Source organism: Myotis yumanensis, unplaced genomic scaffold (assembly GCF_028538775.1).
Source record: "Myotis yumanensis isolate MYYU_CA2020_CCGP unplaced genomic scaffold, mMyoYum1.0.hap1 SCAF_1, whole genome shotgun sequence".
In the NCBI taxonomy this organism is placed as follows: Eukaryota; Metazoa; Chordata; class Mammalia; order Chiroptera; family Vespertilionidae; genus Myotis; species Myotis yumanensis.
In genome coordinates this window covers 190572658-190576893 of record NW_027223752.1, presented here as the reverse complement: position 1 = coordinate 190576893, position 4236 = coordinate 190572658, and positions in this window count along the sequence as shown.

The window sequence follows — 4236 nt, the reverse complement described above, 5'->3', positions numbered from 1 at the left end:
TGGTATGTTATTTTGAAGGCATGATTTTCATAAAGTATTGAAGGAAATTATTATTTTATCTGCTCTAAATTTTCTATTTGAAGCATTTGCTTCTTTCAGAAACCAAGTATATATTTATGGGGCTTTCCACAACAAAGGACATTTAGTATATAGGCTCTAAAATAAGTCCTATACTGAACTGAAGAGACTATTGAACTAGCTACACTGTTGGGCTGAGGCCAAAGTGAGGGATTCTTTCTCACAGAAATGAAGATGGCTGTTGGCTGACTTACCCTGTCGCATGTGAGGAGCTTGAACAGCAGGAGAGAGAATGGTGGACAGGCAGCTACAGGTGAAACAAAGAGAGGATGGTAGGCCATGTCCTCATGATGGGAAGCACTAAGAAGGTTCTGCTAACATATTGCATATCCAGCTAACATATTGGAGCTAGACTCACAGTCTACTCCATCTGGTGTGGGGGAAAAATGTGCATGCAGAATTGTACTTGAGACCCAGCAACCTACCCATCAGTAAACTGTGCTCTAGTAAATGTCAAGCTCTAGCCCATCTAGTTGGCCACTCCTCCTTCCTGAGGCCCAAGAGAGAAAGAGTTAAAATAGAAAGAAGCTGAAGTCTTTTTCTTTGTCTTTAGGAGACAAGGAGAAGCGTTTACTCTTTAACTTGTGGAAGATCCCAGAATATGTAACTGATGGGGAAATGGGGGGATAGGAGTGGCATTGGGTGGAAGCATTTCGCAGGAGATTGGAAGTTCAGCATTTACTCATAGAATCAAGACCTTGCAAAATTTGAGTTTTGTCATATACCCTTGCTAATACTTATACAGCCTGGTAAGTCACAGGGAAACTGTCATTGCCTTGAAGGCCATATGTTTTGTTCTTAATAGCCCTTTACTTATGAATTCACACTGTAAAACCTACAGGCAAGCAAAAATAAAAACATTATGCACCCACTATATTTAACGCCTAGGGGTGTAATCTTTCTGGTTCTCTATTTTTTTTTTTAAAGAAAATTAACTCATACCATATACGCTGTTTTATAACTTGCTTTTATCAGTTGATGAGGTCCACCTATGTTAGTAAATGTTTGTTTTACCTAATACAGAATATAGTTTTAAAAAGTTCTTAATGACACAAAAATGTCCTTTAAGACTGGTTTATCTGAGCCAGTCTCTAGCAAGGACCACACATTGCATGCAGTTAATATGGCTAAGTCTCTCTTCATCTAGCACTATACTTTTTAAAAATATATGTTTTTATTGATTTCTAGAGAGAGGAAGGGAGACAGAAATATAGGTGAGAAAGAAACATCATCCATTGGCTGCCTCCTGCACACTCCCTACTGGGGATCGAGCCTGCAACCCAGGAATGTGTCCTGACCAGGAATCAAATCAGCGACCTCTTGATTCATGGGTCGATGTTCAACCTCTGAGCCATACCAGCCAGGCTAGCACTGTACTTTTTAATGACTATGACTTGCTGAAGAAACTAGAACAATTGTTCTAGAGAATGTCACACTTTCTGGCTTATTTAATTGTTTCCTTGTGTTATCATTTGGTTTGTTCTATGATCCCTGGATGTTATATCCAAAGATTTGTTGGATTCAAATTAAACATTTTTGGCTAGAATACATCATAGGTACATTCTACATGAAATGTTATCTACCATCAGAAGGCACATAATATTGCGTTGACTCACAATAAATGATACTGAATTTGGACCTGGATTAGAATGATAACAGTTTTTGCTCCAGAAATCTAGCTCAATGACTTGCGCATGTAAAAACTTAATAACTGTTTGGTAAAATATAGACTTCAGTATTGTTTATGCCCTTAAGAGCTTTATATGTTAAGCCTTAACTTTGTTTTAGAGCCCAGTATTTGACTGTTTAGTTTAGTTTTTATTTTGATGATGGATTAAGTTTTATTTGTTACGTTATTAAAATTAGTTTTCATAAACCATCTTATGTAGGAAACTGGTCCAGAAATATACTGTATGGCAGGGCAAATAAACTAGATGTTAAAAATTTTCAACAGATAATTCCACTTATTAAGTAATTTACGTTTTGAAATGTGAGACTTATATAGTCTAAAATAACTCTTTAAATGTCAAATATTCAGGGGTTTTGGTGTTTTTTTTTAAACTAATACCATCTGCTGATACACCCACACAAAAAATTTGGTGAACTTCTACCAGCTGATCTTTAATCATTAGTTAAAGATAGTATGCTCTTTTCTACAACAGGAATAATGTTATTTGTGTTCTTTCTAGAATTATACTCCACTTTTTAAAAATTTAGCACATCTATACTGGTGATGTAATCCCCCCAAATAATCAAGAAAACACAATATGTCTAATATTTTAAATCATCTAATTTCCTACTCATTTTCCATATGTAATATTACATTCCTTCTGTATCTATACTGCCTTTTTTCTAGGGAAATAGGAATGGTGCATGGTGGAAGCATTTTGCAGGACACTGGAGGTTCAAAATTCACTCGTAGAATCCAGACCTGGCAAAACTTGGCTTTTGTCATAAACCCTGTAAATCACAGGGTAACTGTCATTTCCTTGAAGGTCATATAGTTTGTTGTTATTGTTCTGAACAGCCCTTTATTAATGAATTTGCATTGTAAAAAATACAGGCAAGCAAAAATAAAAATACCTTTCAGATTTAACTATTTTAATTGACTAGACCAACCAAACATAGTCTTTCTGTACAGAATTTTTAAAATGGAGCAATCTTTTGATGTGAAGAGAATCTCTCTTTCACTTTTTAGTTCTAAAATGACTCATGCTCATTACACATTTTAATTTGTGTTCTTTTATTAACCTTTTCAGTTCCTTCTTTCTGTCAACCTGAACTTACAGGTTAGGATTCCACCATATGATGTTACTTAAGGGAATCACTACACAGAACCATTGCTTGTTATAATGACTGAAAATTAACCATGGGGATTGAGTTCTTTGGAAATAAATGTTTTCTAAAACATTATCTTCAATGTACATCATCTTAAATTAGTGTGTCCCAACACCTGCTATTGGGTATGCAGAAAGCTACTTTTGAGAGGGGAGATTCTGTGGCCCAATGTATACAGGAATTGCTACCCACTGTACTTCTCTTGAAAACTCACAGTACTCAAGCTTACCAAGGAAATGGAAATATCTTACCTAAAGAAACATGTTTAACTTCACTTAACCCAGTTTTTTTCTCAGATATATTAACCAGAGAACCCTATTTTCTTAATACCCATAAATGACCTATCGTATCAGTGCTCTGTGAAGCATACTTGGGGAAGCATGACCTGAGCAAAGTCTTTAAAATCATAGAACCAGAAAGCTGTAAGTCTTTTGTTAATGATAATATATCTTAAACCTCAGGTTTTTCAGATAAAGAAGTAGACCATTAAAAATAAAATGACTTGTCTAAATAATAAAGCCAAGATTAGAATCTGTATTTCATTTCTCATCTGATTTCTGGGCACTCAGATAACACATTTTATAATTCTCCAACGGAAATAAAACACAAATTTTTTAAAAAACATATTCTATTGATTTTTTACAAAGAGGAAGAGAGAGGGATAGAGAGTCAGAAACATCGATGAGAGAGAAACATCGATCAGCCGCCTCCTGCACAACTCCCACTGGGAATGTGCCCGCAACCAAGGTACATGCCCTTGACCAGAATCGAACCCAGGACCCCTCAGTCCGAAGGCCGACGCTCTATCCATTGAGCCAAAACAGTTAGGGCAAAACACAAATTTTTTAATTAAAAAGCTGTAGAACTATACAACACCTCAGAGGAGGCCTCTTCAGTTGGGTTATTATGATCCCATAAGATAGTATGGGGTGGGGGGGTGAGATCCTGAGGTTTTTGCTTGTTTATTTAAGAAAATGAGATCACTAGGTAATGCTTGAAATTTACTTTTTCCGCTGGACCTTATATTGTTAATATATTTTCATGACATGAAACACAACTCTAGTGCATGGTTCTCAACGCCATCAGGTCCAACACTCCCCTTTATAGCAAATATTTTGTAATTGTTTCTTTACCATCCTGACATGAAATTCATAGATAATATTATATGTATATAAACAATTTATTAAAAAGCAATCTAATGCCTTAGCTATAGTATACAGGATCATTAAAAGCAAAACAATTTATAATGAAATAACATATGAAATGCTCAGGCATGACTTTATCGGAGGACAAAGTGGCTTTAATGGAAATACCAGGTCT